This window comes from Phascolarctos cinereus, unplaced genomic scaffold (genome assembly GCF_003287225.1).
Source record: "Phascolarctos cinereus isolate Bilbo 61053 unplaced genomic scaffold, phaCin_HiC Scaffold_726;HRSCAF=1367, whole genome shotgun sequence".
NCBI classification, from domain to species: domain Eukaryota; kingdom Metazoa; phylum Chordata; class Mammalia; order Diprotodontia; family Phascolarctidae; genus Phascolarctos; species Phascolarctos cinereus.
The window spans coordinates 215,011,210-215,033,594 of record NW_027556098.1 but is presented as its reverse complement, the minus strand read 5'-3'; positions in this window follow the sequence as shown (position 1 = coordinate 215,033,594).

The following is a 22,385-nucleotide window of genomic DNA, read 5'->3' as shown; positions in this document are numbered from 1 at the left end:
AATTTGGGAAGTAAGGAACTAGAAGTTGAGGGAATCAAAAAGGTTTAATGTAGAACACAGATTCTTAACCACTTTTGTGTATCATGAACACACCTTTTGCAGTCTGGTGAAGTCTATGGACCCCTTAGAATAAAGATTTGAAATAATTGAAGGAAATGTTAAATTTTGTTTAGAGATTAGTGAAAATAAAGATGTTCATTATTTTCCCAAACTCATGAACCCCCATGGAAATCGATCCACAGCCTCCCCCAACCCCCAGGTCGATGGACCTTAAGGCAAGAACCTCTGATACCAATAGTACTTGAACTAATTCTTGAAGGAAGAGAGAAATTCCATAATGCTGAGAAAAGGAAAGGAGTGAATTCCTAGCATGGGAGCTGGCCAGAGCAAAGACATAGAAATAGGAGGTCATGTGTAAGGAAAAGAAAGAAGACTAATTTGCCTGAAGTGCAGAGTGAAGGAGAGGAGAGAATGCTAAGTGAGGGTGGAAAGATAGGTTGTAGCCAGGATGTGAAGGATTGTAAAGGATAAGCAGAGGAGCTCATATTTTATCCTAGAGGCAACAGAGACTCACTGGAATTTACTGAGTAGGAAAGTGGCATGAACAGCTGTATACTTAAGGGAAATCATTCTGACAGCAGTGTAAAGGATGGACTGGAGTGGAAAGATACTTGAAGTGGACCAATTAAGAGGCCATTGCAATAATCTAGGAGAGAGGGGACAAGGGCCTGAATTAAGATGGTAGCTGGGTGAGTAGTGAATGGGTCAGATACAAGAGATATTGTGGAGTTAGAAACCACAAGATTTGGCAATTGATTGGATCTATTGAGTGAAGGAGAGTGAGAAGCCAGGGATAATGTTGAAGTTACAAACCTGGGAGACTAGAGGAATCGTGATGTCATCAACAGAAATAGGGAAGACTGGAAGAGAGGTAGGTTTGGGGAAAAATATAATGAGCTGCTTTAGACATGTTGAGTCTGAAATATCCTCCAGATATTCAGCTTGAAATGCCCAAAAGGCAATTGGGGGTGCAAGTATAAGACTGGAGCAGGATTCATAGATCTGCGAAACATCCACATAAAGTTGGTCATTAATCCCATCAGAGTTGATGATGTCATTGGGAGTATAGAAAGATGATAATAACAGGTAGCTAGCATTTTTATTTAACACTTCCAGGCTTGCAAAATACCTTACAAATATCTCATTTTATCCTCACAACATTGGGAAGACAGGGCTGTTGTTATTGCCATTTTACAGATGAGGAAACTAAGAGAAATAGAGGTTAAATAACTTGCTCAGCATTCACACGATTAATAACGTCAGAGGCAGTATTTGAACTCAGGCCTCCCTGATTCCAGGTCCAGCATTATATCCACTAGGTCCAGGACAGAGGAACCTAGGACAGGGCCTGGGGAATATCTGTACTTAAGGGGAATGATATGGATGATGAACTAGCAAAAGAGACCAAGAAGGAAGGTCCAGACAAAGTGTCCCAGGAAAATCTGAAAAGAGAGAAAATACTTTCAGCTCAGAATATCAAGAAAAGCTTCATGGAAGAGGTGACACCTGACATAAACCTTGAAGAAAGAATAGTCCAATCCCGCTTGCACTTGAAAGCCCTTCCGTTATTCGATTGTTATTCTTCTTCCGCTTAAATCTTTGCTTCCTCAGGATACAAATCCCCCGTTCCCTCAACCCATAAAAATGACTCAAATTCATATTGCATTTCAATGTTTCATTTCACATTTGTTGTGTCATTTGAGCTTCACAACAGCCCAATGAGATCAATACTATGGATTATTATTACATTTTAAAGACAGGGAAAAGGGTCACATACATTATGGACTGAAGCAAAATTTCAATGAATGTCTTCTAGGTTCTACGTCAACCCAAGTCAAAAACTATTGCCAAGCTGCCTCCCAACTTCCCCAGGGCATAGTCTTATGTCCTTTCACCATTTTGGATAACCTCTTCTGTGTTCTCTCCAACTTATCAATGTCCCAAACACACTGCTAAAAAGTGAATAAATTGTTCTAGATGTGCGCTGATCAGGGATAGAACAGACATACTATCACCACCCGTCTTCTGGACTTGGTGACTCCTTTAATGAATTATAAGATCTCATTAGCTTTTTTTGGCTGCTATATCACATTTTGTATTCATATAGAGCTTTAAGCCCACTAAGACCCCTGCATCTTTTTCAGATGAATGGCTCCCTAGTCAGGCTTCTCCCCATCCTCTACTTAGGAAAGTAATTTTTAAACTCAGTTTTAAGATGCTATATTTATCCCTTGCAGAAACAGAAATAGCTCACATTTGTATAATCCCTTTATAGTTTGCAAAGCAATTTCTTCAAAACAACTTTCTCCGGTATCTGTTATAAGCACCATCATTCCTATCCCATAAATGAGAGAAACTGAGAAAGGCAAAGTGAATTGACCAGGGTGAAGAAGATGAATGCTAATTTCTGATAGTTAAATAACAATTGAGTTGGATTTATTTAGCACCAATATGGGAGGAAGGGGGATTGTAAAGGTCAGGAAGACCTACGTTTGAATTCTGCCTCCAACACTTAGTAGTTGTATGAGCATGGATTTCCTTTTTAATCTAAGTCTCAATTTCCCTATCTGCAAAATAGGGATACTAATACCTAACCCATAGAGGTATTGGGAGGCTCAAATGAGATAGCACATGTCAAGCACATAAATGCTGTCTATTATTTTTGTTGCCCTCAGGCTGTCCCAAGTCCCTCACTGTGGCACCCAACCACAGTACGACCCTTGCCTTCTCCCAGAATACCTCTTGTTCTGTACTTCCTGCCCGGTTAAAGTTCCCTTAGTGTGAAATATAACTGATCCTCTGTCTTCTTCAAAGAATATGCTCTAGGTCAGAGATCCTTAACTTTTTTGTGTCATAGATCCCTTTGTTAACCTGGTAAAGCTTATGGACCCCTTCTCAGAATAATATTTTTATATTCATAAAATAAAAAACATAGGGAGACAAAGGAAACCAACTATATTAGAATCAAGATGTAATTTTTTCCCATCCAAGTTCAAGGACCCCTTGAAATCTATCTACACACTCTGGGGGATACATGGACCCCACATTAAGAACCCCTGCTCTAGAACCCCTGCCGGAAGAGCCCACAGATACCATACTTTGACCATAAGAAAGGGGGAGGGGGAAAGGCATACACGCATCATATTCTCCCAGCAGGAGGACAGGATTGAAATGTGGGAAATTTAAGTTAACAGCCTTTCAAACTGTCATCCTGTTATCTTAATTTAGACATTGGCTACCTGCTGCTGCCAGAGCTCTAGGCAAAATTGAAAGTTAAGCAAAGTTTTTCAATTGTCTTATTCCCACATGGCACTCCCCACAGCCAGTATTGGCCAAAGTTAACCATCAAGGCATCACAGGATAGAAGGCAACTGTCTTGCCCTTGGGGAAAGAAGAGGCAGAGTGAAGAGGAGAAAGAAGGAATGACATTATCAGAGTAGAGGTTAAGCATCAAACCAATCAGAGAGAGAAAACAACCAATGCAGATGAGATCAGAATTCACATTTGACCAAAACAGAAGAGCCAGGTCAAAAATACAGTGTCAAGATGAGCCAATGAAGGTCAAGAAAACCAAGAAACCAGAGTCAGTGTTAGCCACTAAATGGCCACTTGTCATAGTCAGCAGGTTATTCTTAGATAGTCTTTGTATAATGGGTTTGCACATGCTCTTCATGCCCCCGTTTGTCTTCTTAAAAGGGCAACGTCGATCCATGTTGAGGTACTGGGAATGCATCTGCATCCTTCTAACACTCTCACACAAAATCACATTGTTTTTACCCTTTCCTTACAGGATGTCAGCTAATCTAGATAACACTAATGGCTTCCTACCACTGAAGTCTATTCTTTAATAACTCATGGTGGATTCCCACCATCACTACTGTGGTGCATTATCATACACTTGCCACACTTCGGCTCCAGGCATAACCAGAATGTCTGCTGTATGACAATAGTCTTCCTTCATGGGGTTTTTCCCTTCCCTTCCCCCTCTCACCGCCACTATTTGACCCAGGTGGTATGAACATGGCTTCCCCTGGTACCTCTGATAGAAGCAGTTCACCAGCAGAAAGTGGTAGACATCTTACATTCGTTCCCATCTTCCATTTCACATCCCTTTCACTCAATACAGTGGCATAGTATATAGTATATAATATATAGTATGTAATTCCTGTGCTGACCTTGATGGGTTCTGGTTGCTACTATTATTGTTGCTATAATTCTGATTGATATGCAGGCTTAAAAATAGCTTCAAGGACACATATGGCCAGAAAAGGAGATGGCCCATTCATGTAGTAAGAGTGAGGGATGACAGATGGACAACTTAGGTTTGCACTGGGAGGTGTACCCTTAATTGTCATATCAATAAGATCATAGTTCCATTAAAGGAACAGAGCTAATCCTAACAAAAGGCACTGAGTTACACACAGGAAAGAAGGATAGGCCTTCAAGGAGCCGGGCTGACCACCTTATACTTGGCCCAACTGAATTCCTTGAAAAACGAAGATAGCTCCGTGTATCATTTGTCTAATGCCCTGGAGAGTTTGTGTTCAGGGCAGAGTGTCTACTCCAATCTGACCTGGATTCCTGGTCCAAAAATGGGGATCCTGGTTTCTTTCTGGTTTCCTCTCATCTTTGGACCTCCCCTATTTCCATGCCTATAGCACACAAGGCTTGCTGAGCTACCCAATTTGTAAGCTCCATGAAGATAGTGATTATGTCTTATCTAAATTTTGCATATTATATAGTTAATAAATATTAAATAGCAGACATTAATAAATACATGTTGAGTTGAATTAACACATACATAACTACTCCATTTTATTTGCACTAATTCCTTCAGGCCTTAGAGCCAAGGCTATCTTAGCAATGATAATAAAAACAATGCTTAAAATGGGGGCTCATATTTTAATATGAATATTCTTCCTTCCAGGGATATGGTATGGCTGTGAGTATTAGAAGTTTCCATTCTCCAAAAATTTAAAGTTGAGGATTCCCCAAAGGTCAATGAAGGGCTATATGATGGGCACAAGCCTGTTCAAAGACATTACAGATAAAAAAATGTTACAGAAGTATGTAAAGGATGTCATAAAAAAATTTTGACTAGAAAGAAAAGATGGAAATTTAAGAGATGAGCGGTAGACAGCCAACTTACTTCATTGTTATCCACATGATATCAAAAGAAACAGAAGGTTCCCAGAGCACTAAGAGGATTCCTTTGGTAGTAGGTGATACAGAAAAACAGAGATGGACTTGGAGTCTGGAAGGCCTGAGTTCAAATCTTGCTTCAGACACTTATTAGCTACATGACCATGACCAAGTCATATAATCATTTAGTGCCTCAGTTTCTCATCTGTAAAAATATAGATACGATAGCTCCTACCTCCCAAGGTTGTTGTGAGGCTCAAATATTTGCAAAGCGCTTTGCAAACTTGAAAGTACAATGTAAATGTTAGTAATTCATATCATGTCATAAAAGGACACAGACAAGACCCAGAATGAACAGGCCTAGATGTCTTGCAAACTTATATTATTGGAGGGAGAACTCGCCAGATGGAGACCATAGATGCATTAGCATATTGAATTACACAACTAAAACAACGCACTGTTATATAGTCTCATGATTCCTTTCACAATTGTAATTGTAATTCTTTTTGTTCAAAAATGTGATTTCCTTAATGAAGAGAATTTCCTGTTAAAAGAATCCCTCGACCAAATCAGATCTACAACCATTCTGCAATATAGAATCTCAGAGAGTTGTTATGGGCACTGAGTGGTTAAATGACTTACCCAGACTCACATAATCTGTAAGAGTCAGAGATGGGATTAGAACCCTGGTCTTCCTGACTCTGGTCCTCTCTTCCACACTGCCTCTCTCCTATCTAAAATTTTACCTAACCTTAAACTCAAGCTCACTCTAACTTTGTGCCACTTTGGTTTGTACAATTTATTTTAAAGATCATATCGTAGCCATTACTTGCTTTGTAACCGTTCACCCAATGCAATAAAATTCTATCTGTAAAATGAGCTGGAGAAGGAAATGGCAAGCCACTCCAGTAACTTCGCCAAGAAAACCCCAAATGGGGTCATGAAGAGTCAGACACAACTGAAACAACTGAACAAAAACAACAAAAATAAAATTCTGATTCTGAATTCTGACTATAAATGCAGTAAGATTTAATAACAGAGAGAGATCAGTGTGGTCTGGAAAAGTTAGAAAAGTTTTCTGAAAGAAGTGGGAGGTACTTGAGTTAAAACTGAAAGGAAGGGTAAGAGTATAAGTAAAGAGCAGGACACAGAATATTCCCCTTAGCATCTCCCCATTTTACAGATGAGGAAAACAATACCCAGAGATGTTAAGTGACTTGTTTGAAGTCACATAGATAGTAAGTAGTCAAGGAGCTAAGATTCTAATTCAGGTCAATTATCTTGAAATTCAGCATTCTTTTCACTACATAATGATGTTCTCACTCCCAGTCTTGTGCTCTGAGCATTAGTCCTAATTATCTCACAAACTTATCTAAACTGCCTATCAAACTTAAAAATAAAAACACTCGGGCCTTGTTGGATGGAAAAATTGAAACCCTTGGTGACATGAAAACAGCATCATTTGCATGTATTGTTTAAGGAATTTTATGATATCATTATATGTCATAATTACATTATATAATGCAATTGCATGTTCTAGTGACAGTTTCACATAATTATATTAAAAGCAGTATTTAGAGCAATTATATCATTTGTTGAATTGTTGTAATTTCATAAAGTATAGCAACCCATAACAGATTAAATTCAGTAACAACCTGAAGTTTTGCAAGGACTTCACTGGAACGTCATTAAGGAATACAGGGTTTGTATTGCTCTGCTGGGTCCCAACTGGCAAAATCATAAAGTAGATAACATTTGGCTTAAGCACCCCACTCCATTTGCGGTAACCCATCCACCACTACCCCCAGCCAAATACTCATCCAATAGCCCCATTGCTGCATTCATTCAACAACAATAACAAAAATGTATGAAACGCCAAATGTGTATAGAACATGGTGCTAGGGCTAGAAGAGGTATGTTTTAGACAAAAGATAGTGCCTGCCTTTAGGGAGCCCCCATTCCCTGCTTCTTACCTGCCCTATCCTTGCCACTTATATCCAACACCTAGTCCAGGGGTGGGAAACCTATGGCCTTGAGGCCACATGTGACCTTCCAGGTTCCTAGCTACAGTCTTTTGACTGAGCACAAGTTTTACAGAACAAATCCTTTTATTAAGGGGATTTGTTCTGTGAAGTTTGGATTCAGTCAAAGGGCTGCACTTGAGGATCTAGGGGGTCACATGAGGCTTCAAGGCTGCAGGTTCTCCACCATTGCACTAGTCCAATATTTCATTTCCTCCCTCTCTCAGGTGTCAAAACAATCTGTGTCAACGTACTACCAAGAGAGGGCTAGAGAGCCCCACCTGGAATCAATCAATGACTTAACAATGATTTATTAGGCCATAGTGCCAAAACTGTGCTAAGCAGTAAAGATACAAAGAAAAAGCAAAAAGAGTCCCTGCCCTCATGGAGCTTACTTTTAAAAGGGGATGACTACATATGTAAAGCAGAACATACAAGATAAATGCATAACAGATAAAAGGTAAGAGGCAGCTAGGTAGCTCAGTGAATAGAATGCCAGGCCTGAAGTCAGGAAGACCTCGGTTCAAATCCAATTTCAGATGCTTATTAGCTGTGTGACTCTGGGCAAGTTACTTAAACCTATTTGCCTCAGTTTCCTCATCTGTAAAATGAGCTGGAGAAGAAATGGCAAACCACTCTGGTATCTTTGCCAAGAGAACCCCAAATGGGATCATGATGAGTTGGACATGACTGAAACAACTGAATAACAAAAAGAAGGTAAGCTAAAGGGATGGAACTGGGAGGGAGAGAAGAAAAGGCGTCTTGGTGGATGCGGCACTTGAGTTGAATCTTAAAGAATCATAGGCTGAGAGGGGGAGCATTCCAGACATGGGTAACAGGCAACGCAAAAACATGAAAGTGAGAGACGGAGCATTGTGTGCAAGGAACACCACGTGGGCCAATATGGCTTAATCAGAGAGTACTGAAAGGAGAGTAGAATAGAAGAAAGTTGGACATGTAAGAAGGGGTGCATTGTGAAGAGCTTTGAATGCCAAACAAAGATCTTTATATTTGATCCTAGATTTAATAGTGAGACCCTGGAGTTTCTTGAGAAGAAAGGATGAGAGGGAACCAAGATGGCAGAGTAGAGGCAGCAACCCAGCTGAACTCTCTTAATATTCCCCTCCAAACAACTTTAAAATAACTCCTCAGATCAAATTTTGGAGTGTCAGAACAAAACAAACAAAAAACAAGTAAGGGTGAGACATTTTTCCAGTTTCAGACAACTAAAGAGGTCAGCAGGAGAGTTCTGGGACACCAGGGCTGGGGCTGGCCTGCAGCACAGGTGGTACCGACGTAAGCAGTAGGCCTTGTAGGTAGTTGTGACGGTAGGGACTTTGGTAGAGCTTTGGTAGCTCTCAACACAGACGTAGTAAGGGAGTCAGACAATTGGTAAGAAAGAGATTACAAGGGACCTTTGTTTAGTCCTGGGTGAAGAGCCTGGTGCTACTTGGCAACTCTATTGCCCATACACAGTTCTTGGTTGCAGTTCCAGGGTGGAGAAGAGCACTTGTGGTCAGTCACAAGGGAGCTGGTGCCCTAGTTGCTCCTAGCTCCAGGGACAAGAGGAGAGGTAGGATTTGTGGCTATAGGGGATCAGAGGCCCTTCCTGGGTAAAGACAAGAGCACAGATCAAGAGAGCAGTGACTACACTTCTCCCAGGATAGCACCACCTGGAAGCACCAAAAGCTTGCACACCCCCAAAACTAGTGCTGAAAACAGCAACATGAAAAAGCCTGAAGCTAGGGACAATGCCTCCCTATCCCTAGGTGAGCAGAGTCCAACTTTAACATAAAGTTCAAAGTCAAGAAATTGGCTGGAAAAATGAGCAAACGACAAAAATAACAACAAAGAACTTGATCATAAAAAGCTACTATGGTAGCAGGGAAAACTGAGACAGAAACTCAGAAGACAGCAACATAAAAACAGCTACAAGCAAAACCTCAAAGAAAAAAATTGCTAATTGGACCCAAGCCCAAAGAGAATTCCTGGAAGAGTTAGAGAAAAAGATAAGAGTGGTAGAAAAAAAAATGGGGGGAATTATATAAGAAAATAATGAAAAGAGAATTAATAGCTTGGTAAAAGAGGCACTCCAGTATCTTTGCAAAGAAAACTCCAAATAAGTTGGACTCATGAAGAGTCCAACACAACCAAAAAACAACTGAATAACAAAGGAGGAACAAAGAAACACTAAAGAAAATAATACCTTAAAAACAGAATTGGAGGCACAAAACTTCACTAATGAAAACAACACTTTAAAAAGCAGAACTGGCCAAATGGAAAAAGAGGTACAAAAATTCACTGAAGAAAAGAATTCCTTAAAAATTAGAATGGGGCAACTGGAATCTAATGACTTCATGAGACATTAAGCCACAATAAAACAAAGTCAAAGAAGGGGAAAAAAATAGAAGAATGTGAAATTTCATCAGAAAGACAACTGACCTGGAAAATAGATTAAGGAGAGATAATTTAATTTATATTATTTATATTAATTTAATAATAATTTATGAAAGCCATAATCAAAAAAAGAGCCTAGACATCATATTTCAAAAAATTATAAAGGAAAACTGTCTCCACAGCTTAAAACCAGATGGTAACGTAGAAATTTAAAGAACCCATCCATCGCCTCCTAAAAGATCCCCAAATGAAAATTCCCAAGAAATATTATAGCCAACCACCCTGGGAAGTAAGTGCTATTATTATCCCCATTTTATAGTTGAAGAAACTGAGGCAAACAGAGATTAAGTGACTTGTCTAAGGTCCCACAAACTAGTAAGTGTCTGAAGGCAGAACTGAATCTAGGCCTTCCTAACACTAGGCCCAGTGCTACCAGCTGCCTAATATGAAACAAGACTATAAAAGTAGGGGGAATACAGGTTGGAGAGAGCTTTCAATGCCATGCTGAAGAGGTTGAGTCAAACTAAACCATATCCAAAAGCTACCAGAATTAAGCACTGCAGTTCTAGAGGGTGCTTTGACTTTGTCCTTTTCCTCCACTCACACTAGCTCAGGGCCTTATCTCCTTCCACCAAGACTATTGCAAAAACCTTTGAATTGTTTTGCTTTGTTTTTTGAGACTTGGTCTCCCTTTCTCTCCCATGGTGGAAGTGTAGCAGCCATTCCCATTATTGATCAACACAGAAGCTCTCCACCCTCTGTTCCCAGAGGCTCCCCACTACAACACCAGACTTAGTGCAGCTTTAGCCCTAACTGTAGCTCAGAACTCCACAACTCAAGATATCTACCAACCTTAGCCTCCTTCAGTACCAGAGGATTACAAGCATGTGAGCCACCATACCAGCCCTAACATCTTAGTTGTTCTCCCTACCTCCAGAATCCCTCTAAACATTCACAATGCTTCTAGGACATCAGGATGGAACATTAATTGTCATTACATGATTTTTAATTTTTAATTTTAAAATTTTTTCCAGTTACATGTAAAAAAACAATTTTAACATTCCTTTTTCAAATTTTGAGTTCCAAATTCTCCCCCCCTTCTCCCCATTGAAAAGGCACACACATTTGACATAGCTTATACATGTGGAGTCACGCAAAACACATTTCCGCCATTACATGATTTTTAGCAACCTTCTTTATGCTTTGTTTTGTCTGGTCCTAAACTTGGCTGAGAAATAAAATTACAGACTCAAAATTCTACAGGTGAGGTCCAGAGAGAGTTTCAATAAAGGTTCTCAGTTAAGTTTTTAAAAAAATCTCTATTTGTTCAGAGATTCTCTTATGTCCTTCCCCATAGGGAGGTCCATTTATTTATAGAAAATGCAGTAAAAATCAGCTTATCTTTATCTAAAGAGGAGAGTGGCATGAAATTACAGACAGCAAATAAACAAGATTTAAGGGTAAGAAATTTCAATTCACCTGGCAGCCAGACAGCAATGAAGCAGAAGAAGTGGAGAGGGGATAAATTCACCTGTCTTCAGGAGGCAATGAATTGTGTCCAGGCAGGTCGCTCCTTAAGCGGGTGCGTGAGCTAAACCAGACTCTACTTGTTCATGATCACATTCATTTCAGGGTCACAATGCCCTTCCCTTGCAATTGGCTGGCTCTTGACACCTACTCAAACACAGCAGGCTCCTATCTCTCTCCACATTGCTTAAAAGTTCTAGGCTTCCTCTAAGCTTTCACCTACCATGATAATTCAGACCTTCCCGCTGAGAAAACCTATACTTCCCATCAGCCCCCTTGCCAATAGGAGGCTCATTACAAACGTAGAATGTCAAGTGTCACCTGGTCTGAGCCTCTCATCTTACAGACACGGAATCTGAGGCCCAGGAAAATTGAATGATTCCTAATTTGACATATGAGGAAAACAAGTACTGAAGAAGTTAAATGCCTTGACCAATGTCATACAGGTAGTAGCTAGCAGAGCTGGGATTCAAACTTAGATCCCCTGCCTCAACTTTAACCATAGTTTTGAAATAGCTAGACAATTCTTGCTTAATGTAAGTGAACTGATCCTCAGACTTCTCTTCCTGGAACTCCAAGTGGCCTGACCAATCCCTACACTATACTCTTGCAGCCCCAGTGGCTTCAGGGCCTGGAGCAGAGGACCTTGGGTGGGCATAGGCCTGCATCTGTGCTGCTGCCACTGCCAATCTGCCTGCTGTGAGCCAGCAAGGGCGCTATACCATGGGAATATACAGAAAGTGAGAACTGACTGTACTCTGATACTGCTGAGTTTCCCCAGGGTACAGGACAGTATCATGTGACACCAAGTTCAATTTTCTCATAACTATTCAACATTCATTTAAAACAATGCATAAGTAGTGGCAGCATCCCTGCCTCTGCCAACCGTAAAGGAATTTTCAACAACTCACATATATAAATATATATAAACACATCAAAGAATGTTATTATACAGTTCAGAAGAACTCACCTATTAGGAATCAATTCTATTTATGGTACCTGTGATCTTCTTGAGCAAGTCACAGAAATGTGACCCACCCAACCCAGAGAGCTTTTCATTTCATCTGCAGATTCTTGTCATATTGTCTCCTATCCTTCTCCTAGCTTATCAAGTCTCCCTCAATTCCATTATGGACCCTAGCAGAACTCCACATAGCACTTAGATAGTGCTTTAAGATTTACTAAGTGCTGTTACATACGTTACCTCATTTCATCCTTACAACAACTCTAGGAGATAGGTACTATTGTTATACTCATTTTACAGATGAAAAAAACTGAGGCTCAGAAAGGTTAAGTGACTTGTCCAAAGTTATACAGCTAGTAAGTGTCTGAGGCAGGATTCAAACTCAGATCTTCCTGACTCCAGGTCCATCACTCTTAAACACTGCGCTACCTCGTTGCGCTACATTTATCCCTGGACTATATTCAATCTATATAGATAAGAACTCTCACATTTCTTGGTTGAATTACAGTTCACCACTTAGAGAAAAAAAAAAGTCCCAAATTGAACAGAAATACAAAATACACCAACATCCACAAAGACAAAATCTCAGCATTGTATCAGCAAAAGAAAAGGAATTGACTAACCTGGCAATCGTCGTTTTCATTAAAAGCCAACTAGTTCTTTTAAAACAAGGTTTCCCAAACTACTGGAAACTCAGCTCAGTGATTTCATTATGGATGTTTACCAGCCCAATTCCGTCACAAAGCTGGATGAAATGTGAAAGTCATGCATCTATAGCACAAAGAATACATTTTTCATCCTTTCCGTTCTGATATGCCAAAACGAGTCTGCAAATGATTGAGGTACAAACATCAGGTTCTTTAATATTTATTTTTATTCTGAATAGTCTTGGTGAACAGCTCTTTTGAATGTATGCATTCTAACTCCCTCTTTAAATTGGAGAGAGGAAGAATAATCTTTTTTCAAAATACCATTCATTAGTTATACCTGAACTAAAAATGTCCAGAAAGTCGTCCAAGAATAAAACAACCACTACTCATGTAGAATATGTCTTTTAAAATATGACTTCTTTAAATTATGGAGAGTAAAATTAAACCAAATTCACTGGGATGGCAGTTCTCTCCTAGAGATAACAAAATGGAGCCCCTCTTTACCTTGACTGTTTAACTTGTACTGACCATAAATCCATCCTAGCCTAGGCTCAGAGGAGTTCAGCATTGAAATATAGAGGTTACAAATGGTCGTCTGCTGATTGATGACCACAGAGAGCCATCAGGCATTCCATTCCACCAACAAGCTTCGGGCAGTCATTTCCTTGGCTAAATTTTGTCCAATTCAAATGGATGGGTTTCTCCAGCTAAAGAACACTGGCTTGTGATCAGAGCAAATGTCAACAGTTAATTAATATAGAGTATGTGAAAACTTAGGGGAAGCCACATGTATCAATTATATTAATGAACAAGTAACTGCAATCAAACCAATATATAAGCATTGTGTGGAGTTTTCACAAGAAGAGAATTGCATTTTGCATGCATGAAAGCAACCCCCTTATAATATACAGAATGAGAGACTAAAAATAAGTACCCAGTACGAGCATTAAAATACTTATTATTTGTGTTAGATTAGAATTCTATGAGGATGGATTCGTCAAACGATTTGCCATTATTTTAATTTTCCCTCGCAATCAACAGAATGCAAATTAGCCTGCCTGCAGGTTATGTGGGGAAGATGCTCTTGAACACCCAACTTCATTATTTTTTATAACACTCATCAAAGCCACTTTCAAAGGTTTACTATCAACTTCGAACCAGCCACTAAATCTCTTCTGCTTCTAAAACTTGTCAACTTCATCATGTCCCGTTTTATCGATGTTGATCTTAAAGGGGGTAGGTGTGAGGAGGAGGAGTATCATTGAGAGGAAAAAAAGAGAATTTGTTATCTCCCAAACACTTGATGGTTTAACAGCTGTCCTTGGAATTGAAAAATGTCAAGCTGGCCTCAGCTGAAATTTACTCCCTGTTCTCTAAAGTGTGCTAACTGTGCTGTGAGTTTCTGAAGCCCGTGGGCTGCACGCCATTTCGATGCCTCGGCACTCAGAAATCACCCATAGAGAAGGAGCTGCTTCATAAACTCCACTTTATCGCCCGTCCATAAGTAGCTGTACTTCTTAGAGGAGCTCTGATACTTTGGAGCTCTCTCTATTAATGGTGACCGATTGCATGGCTTCCTGAAGCATTTCCTGCAGCCTATCCATCTGATCTACGGCTTCCTAAATGGGAAAATAAAATTGGAAAGTAAGTGGAGCCAATGATCTCATTTAGAACCAGGAAGAATTAAAGGTGGGCTGGAAGCCAAATCTTAGCTACCTATCAATACCTAACCAGTGCCCTGCTGACAAGTCAACTCTTTATGGGGAAAGAGGAGTATTGCATGTACCTCAGCTTATGCAATCACCCTGCAGCCTCAACTAGGATTTGTCAAATGGCTGCTTATATGCCAGACATTGTGTTTGAGGATACAGAGATAAAATCGGAACAGTCCCTGACCTCCAGGAACAGACATTATAGTGGAGGGAAGCAACATATACATAAATAAATGCACTAAGATTCCCCTCAAGCAGAGATCTGTGGTGCTATCCCCCTATTGAAAATTCCAGTGACTCTATTGCCTGTAGGATAAACTATAAATTCTTGTGTTTAGCTTCCAAAACCCTTTACAACCTGGCTCCAAATTATCTTGCCAGCCTCATTGTTGTGTATTATTCTTCTTCCCACATTCTATAATCCAAGCAAACAGACCTCTCTGCTCCTCACACATGGGGCCATCTCCTATCTCTGTTCCTTTCCACTGGCTATCCCTCACACCTGGAACGTAGCCCTTCTTAACCTCTGCCTCACTAATGCACCTCTTTTCCTTCAAGGTACAGCAAAAGCATTCATTGCCTTCTATATGAAACTCTCTCAGATTGCCTCACACGTGAGTGCCCTCCCTCCCCTCTCAAACTGCCTTGTATTGGAGTACTTTGTATTTATTTTCCTCATATGTATTATATATGTGTGTGTATGCTTATCTGTGTACCTGCTGTCTTCTCATTAGAATGTAAGCTCTTCATAAACGTGATTTTTGTATCATCAGTGTCTAGTAAAGCACTTGGCACACAGCAAGAGCTTCATAAATGCTTGTTGGCTGATATGCAGTCTAGAAGAAGCATGGTGTAGAGTAGAAGACAGAGCACTGGACTTGGAGGGAGGAAGACATGGGTTCAAATTCTACTCTGGACACATTGGACTCCAGACCCACTGCTTCCCCAGCTTCCTCATAAATCCCTTTCCCTTCTCCTTTAGGAAAATCGCTTTGACAGATGAATGCAGCATGGACTGGAGTCGGGAGAGACTTGTGACAGGCAGTCCCACCAGCAGCCCTGGCAGATGCTTCCAAACTAAAAAGAGGTCTAATATAGGCTTAGGATCAGATCGGGGCTATAGTTCGAGGACCGGCCTAAGTTTAGAGCCCTCTCATTACCACGTTGGCTGCAGCCGTCATGAACTCTCCATCTGCCAGGGCTCCACTACAGCCAAGGCTACTCTTGAAAATCATCCTCTAGATGGCAGAAGGGTTATGATCTAACATCAAAGGAGTCAGCATTCAGACCGATGGAATCACAGATCCTTGAAGCACTAATTTCTCTTCTGTGTTGCCCCTGTGGGACCCCCGACAAGACATGAAAGGCAACATGGTGTTGTGAATAAGTGTGCTAGACTTAGAAAAAGGGGGTCCTGGGTTCAAATCTCATTAGAGACCCTTTGTGGTGTGATGGGCAAGCTATTTCATCTCTCTGTGCCTGTTTCCTCATCTGCAACATGTGTATGTGGGTGGGTGGGGTGTTAATACGATTTCATGGGCTTTAAGGTCCCCCCATCTTATGATATTTTCATACCTCTAAGACTCAGATTACTCATCAATGAAACACGAATGATAATATTCACTGGTTTCATACAGTCATTGTGAGGAAAGTACCTTATATCCTATAAAGTACTACAAAAATGTGAGCTATTTCTATAAGAACCGATTTTCATATATCAGATTTCCTTAAAGTATATTACACAGAATGACAATGATACACAGGGGCCTAAATTAGTTTTTTGTGTGCCAGTGAGTGTAGATTCTTTTCACCGTGAATATTTCCTATGCTGCTGCTGGTGACAGAAAGGAACAGAGTGTGTGGTTCAGGGAAAGCCTTATCAATGGAAGCATCACCTCTTGCTTCGAGTCAGAAAGGAGATATCTAGTTGCTGACACTACCATCTCCCAGGGTTCCACTCCATCAGCCCCTCCCTTTATTCTAATGGCACTGAAAGGGAAAGACATGAAGGGAAGAAGTTGCCTGAGTAAATAAGAAATAGTTTGATCCAGCATTAGAGGCACATAATGCCCCTTGCCTCATAGCCAGGAATCCCTGCTGTCTTTCATGAGTAGACTTTCACCAAGCAAACTAAATAATAGCCAACACTCATGTCAGTTTTGAACTTCTAAAATTTCATTTTTATATTTGATCTGGCACTGTCTTAATTTATGTGAGGAAGAAAGAGCCACAAATAAACATGGAGAAGCAAGCCAGTTAACCCAGAAACCTGAATCTTCTAGTTGTCTGTCTTCATACTTTTTGCCAGCCATGCCTATTAAGTGACAAAGGACTTGCCTCCTTTTCATCCTATCCCAACCAGCAGAACAACGAGTTTTCTTATCCCTCTCTCCAATGGAATCCGAAACAATTCCACTGTCTTTGGACTATGGCATGCTGCTTTTGGGTTGATAGCTCATGAACCAAAATTGATTTATGGGTCTATAAAACTTTTATACTGAAAGGCTCTTACTTAGAACCTATAAACTTAGAAGACTGACTTCTCTTTCCTCCTCTCTCTATTCCTCCCACTGGATGACCCAATGGATAAAGTGCTAAGTTTAGAGTCCAGAAGACCTGAGTTCAAGTCTTTCCCCAGACAGATGCTCAGAAATCAGCAATCCTTACAAATTAGGGCTGTATATGTTTTGCCAGTTGTTAAACATTTATTAGCATACCCCTTTGTGTTACCCTGGGCAAATTATTTAATCTCTTAAAGCCTCCATTTCCTGATCTATAAAACGAGGGGGTTGGACTCAGGGGTCTCTAACATCCCTTCCAACTCTAATTCTGTACTTTTAGGAGCCTGCCCCTTTTCTGCAATTCCTGGTCTCTGCTCTGTGGAGCTGCTGAAAGCAAAGTTAAAAATAAAGAATTTAGATATTTTACTGGTTTGTGGCATAGCTAGGGTTGGTAAGCATTGCCAAAGAATACTACTCCAGCAATATTCATCACGATACCAAGTAGCGGCAGGAGTAACAAAACCTCTTAAATAAAATACAATCATTACGTAACATGAATTCCTCAGGCTTCCTCTCCAGCTTTCACTTCCATCCACTTCCACACCAGTTCTTCCACCAAGTCCCACACATCAAAATTGCCTAAAATATCAAATATAGTCTTAGGAAAAGAATAGAGGAAGGGGTGTTGCTCCCCAAACATCAACAACAGGAAATTTGTAAATGAAGTTAAAATCTTAGTAGGTGAAAACTGAGATCAGGACTAGGACTTATTATACAAGGGCAGCGAGGTGGCACAGTGGATGGTGTGCCAGGCCTGGAGTCAGGAAGAACTGAGTTCAAATCCAGCCTTAGATACTAGCTATGTGACTCTAAACAGATCACTTAACTCTGTTTGCCTCATTTCCTCATATGGAAAAGGAAATGATAAATCACTCCAGTATCTTTTTTTTTTTGTGAGATAGTTGGGGTTAAGTGACTTGCCTAGGGTCACACAGATAGTAAGTGCCAAGTGTCTGAGGTCACATTTGAACTCAAGTCCTCCTGATTCTAGCACCAAGTGCTCTTTCCATTGTGCTACCTAGCTGCTCCCCTCTACTCCAGTATCTTTGCCAAGAAAACCCCAAATGGAGTCAGGAAGAGTCAGACACAACTGAAACAAGTGAACAGCAACAGCTACACAAACATACAGGCAATACACACACATACACACACACACACACACACACACACACACCCATTGCAGAAAGAGGAAGAAATAGTTGACTAGCTTTTATGAAAACAACTGACTGGTAACCAATTAACAAATGGTTAGTTGAATGAAATCAACTGCTGTTCCAGTTTCAAACCTACGGGTTTCTGCTTGTGTGTCTGCATCTGCTCATATATAGATGTATTCAGTGTCAGTCAATACTCTCTCCTTCTTGCCAGGTTTTATGACTTTCCAAAAGAATAAGGTAAGGGAAAATGAGCTGCTAAGCATTCAGCTTGCATGTACAGGATCAATTCAGGAGGAAAAAAGCTTCAAAAAATTCAATGGTTTCAGAAAATATACAAGTTCAGTTCTAGTTCAAACTAATTTATAGGGGCTTATTTAGGGGAAAAAACCTTTGACTGGGTATATAATTTAGTTTAAAAATCATTGGCATCAGTCCATAAAGCTTCATTAAGTGCCTGCTGTATGCAAAGCACTTTACTAGTAATTGAAGGAAATACAAATTTCGTGTAAAGCACATTCCATATCCTGCACACTCTTATAGTCTAGTAGGGGGCTAATGCACTAACATAGCCAATTATCATAAACAACATATTAAAAGATAAGTCCCTTAGAGATTTATAAAACAAAGTGTTATGTGAGACCTAAAGGGAAAGGGAAGACTGCCTAAAGCAGAGCATGTGGAAGCAAACATAGGACCCTTCCAGACTTCCTTGGATCTGTAACTCAGAACCAATTAATGGGTGACAACACTACCAGTCGTCACCTGCTCCCATTGAGGTGCCTTGGTATGGATCTGGAACCTCTGAGTTGGGCTTTAAAGAAGGGGCAAAAAAAAGATCTGAATTGGAAGATGTTCTTCCATCCTTCTCTTCCTGGGGAAACTTTCTCTAAGTATTGCTAGGCAAAAATTGCTATAATTATATTGTTGCTATAGGGAGTAGTTTTTTCCCTTTACTTAGAAGGACAGACAACAGTTTTTTTCCCCTTTACTTAGAAGGATTTCTCTGCACTTTATAAAACAATGTTTTAAAAAAAACCCAAACAACTACAAAAAACTTTTGAAGTATATTTTATCTTTATATAGTTTATTTGTGAGAGTATTTTCCTAAAGACTTCACAATATGAATGTACATCTCTTACACAAATGAAGGTTTAACATTTAAGCATTTATGAGGATAAATGTAGATTTTTTTTTTTAAAACTGTGAAGGACTGATGGCTTCCTTAGTTTGTATTGTTGTGTATAAACATGGAGCCTTTTGCATAGGTTTTATTCTGACAGAGGCTTGAAATATATAATTGTGCCATGGACTAACTGGTTACCACACTGATGGACAGTGATCACATTGTCTTCCTTGAAGAAAAAAAAGGAACAACTAATAATATATTAACATATCTTTATCTCAAATGATGTAACATATCAAGTGTTAGTTTTTATAAAACCAGATTGTGTTGTCCTTCAGATGTGGGGATGGCGCTGCTGAATCATTGATACTAAACTGTTGATATGAAGTATTTAATTTTCGTTTCTTTATTACTTTCTGCTGCATCAAAAAAAGATAGCATTCTGATTTATGACCAATCAAATTTAAGATGTCAATTTGTTTTCAATTGCATTATACTAGAAAAATAGGTTAATGTTGCAGTGAATTTGCTGATTTTAAAACAGAGAAATAAAATTCTTTTTTTCTGGGAAAAAAAAGAATGGGCAGGAGACCCAAAGACAGAAAGGAAAGGACTCTCTAATCACAGCAAAGTGCCTGAGCAAACACATGGGGGGTGGGGAGGAGGAACTTTACTAGGGTGAAACTGGTAGGAAGCAGTGGCTGATGGAGCACCTGCGTTTTCTTGGTATTAATTGTTAGGCCAAAATTAGCACAAGCGGCAGAGAATTGATCCATACGTTGTTGCATTTCAGTTTCAGATGCTACACTGAGTGCACAATCATCTGCAAACAGAAAATCATGCCGACACTCCTTCCATTTTGGTCTTGGCTTGTAGCCTTTTCAAGTCAAATTTGCCATCAGTGTGGTAACTGACTTTGATGCTTGTCCTCACTGATGGCATTTGACAACACGGCTGAAAACAGCATACTAAAAGCACGGGAGCAAACACACAGCCTTGTTTCACTCCATTGGTGACCGGGAAAGCATGAGAGCATCATCCATTGTCCAGAACCCAGGCAAGCATGCCGTCATGAAACTGACCCACAATGCTGATGAACTACTCCAGGTAACCAAATTTTGACATAATTTTCCATAAGCTCTCATGACTGACTATTGGTCAGATCTACAAATATTCTGTTCTGTTCCTGACATTTCTCCTGGAGTTGTCGGGCAGCAAACACCATATCAGCCATTCCTTGGCCCTTTCTGAAGCCGCATTGGTTCTTAGGTAGATGACCATCTTACAGGTGAAGGATCAGCCTATTCAAGAGAACTCAACTACTGAGAGAGACTCCTCCCCATGACTGTCACAGGACAATCTATTTCCTTTACCTTTATACAGATGGACAATGGAGGCATCCTTGAACTCCTGGGGGATAACCTCCTCTTGCTATATAACCTGGAAAATTTCAGTCAGTTTTTGTATGAGCAATGGGTCCCCTGCCTTGTAAATCTCAGCTGGAATAGAATCAGCACCAAGTGCTTTGCCACATGAAAGGAGCTTAATGGCATTCAAAACCTCTTCTTCAGTTGGAACTTCAGCTAGGGAGGAATTGACTTCAACCTGAGGTAAACAGTCAATGGCTTCAATGAAGATGAACACAGCATGAAGCTCAGCTACCACACCGATGGGAAATTCTTCAACTTGAAAAGGCTACAAGCCAAGACCAAAGTGGAGGGAGTGTTGGTGCATGATTTGCAGATAGTTATGCACTCAACACAGCCTCTGAAGCTGAGATGCAACAAACTAAAGATTGATTCTCTGCTGCTTGTGCTAATTTGGCCTAACAATTAACACCAACAAAACACAGATGCTCCAGCAGCCAGCACCACACTATCCATATGTGGAACCATCCGTTACAGCAAATGGAGAAGTTACATCAAGTGGATAAGTTCACTTATCTTGGTAGTATACTTTCCAGGGATGGACACAATCAACGTACACATTGATAATAAGGTTGATGAATGCATTGCCAGAGTTAGCTCACAGTTTGGGAGGCTCCAAAGGAAAGTACAGGAGAGAAGAGGTATGAGAGTGACTACCAAACTGAAAGTCTACAGAGCTATGCTGACCTCATTGTTGTATGCCTCTGAAACCTGGACAGTCTACCAGCGCCATGCCAGAAAACTGAATTGCTTCCATTTGAATTGTCTTAGAATGATTCTGAAGATCACCTGGCAGGATAAGATATCAGACACTGAGGTCTTTTCTCAAACTAACCTGCCAAGCATTCAAACTCTACTTCAGAGAACACAAATATGATGGGCTGGCCACATTGTTCTAATGCAAAACGTATGCTTTCCAAAAAGACTCAAGCAAGCATTCACGTGGTGGTCAGAAAAAGCCATACAAGGACACTTTCAAGGTCTCTCTTAAGAACTTTGGAATTGATTATGTGACATGGGAGACACTGGCACAGGACCACCCAGCATGGTGTGCCCTCATCAAAGAACGCACTGTGCTCTATGAGCAAAGCAGAACTGAAGTAGCTCAAAAGAAATACAAGATGCACAAATTTAGAGAATCCATCTCAAATGTTCACATGGACTATTTGTGCCTGACACATGGTAGAACATTCCAAGCTTGGATTGGTCTGCCACAGTTGGACACACTGAAACTTGACTTAGCATAGTAATGTCATTTTGGTCCTTTTTGATAACAAAGGACAACAACCAAGGAAGCAATACAGTTAGCTTTCCCTCAGAACTGCTCCAGACCTAGAAAAGACCAATGGACCTGATCAAGAAATCTGCCAAAAATTCACAGTGAGTCATTTTTTCAGCCCAGGTCAGCAGTCTGCTGATGCTGGGGAGGAGGGGTCTGGCCAGGAGCATGCTGTGAAGCATTCCAGCATTCCAATATACAAGGAGACATTGTCCATTGGGGCAAGAGGAGGTTCCAGATCCACACCAAGGCACCACAGTGGAAACAAGTGCCAACTGGCGGCATTGTCACCCATTAATCAATTCTGAGCCACAGATCCAGGGAAGACTGGAAGGGTCTATATTCACTCCCACATGCTCCCTCCT